Raw genomic sequence first — 267 nt, forward strand, 5'->3', positions numbered from 1 at the left:
AGGGGAAAGATGTAACTCTGTGAGACGAATTCACAAAACACTAAGCAGTTTCTCAGTAAGCTTCTTTCCAGATTTTATCTGAGCATTTTAAGTTTTTCATCTCAGCCCTCTACGGGCTTTCAAGTATCACTTTGAAAATTCCTCAAGAACTGTCTTAGCGAAAGGTTTCTTGAGGGGAAAGCTGTAACTCTGTGAGATGATTTCAAAGAATACAAAGAAGTTTCTTAGAAAGCTTCTTTCTCTTTGTTATCGGAGGATATTTCCTTT

Source organism: Mandrillus leucophaeus, unplaced genomic scaffold (genome assembly GCF_000951045.1).
Source record: "Mandrillus leucophaeus isolate KB7577 unplaced genomic scaffold, Mleu.le_1.0 Scaffold1625, whole genome shotgun sequence".
In the NCBI taxonomy this organism is placed as follows: Eukaryota; Metazoa; Chordata; class Mammalia; order Primates; family Cercopithecidae; genus Mandrillus; species Mandrillus leucophaeus.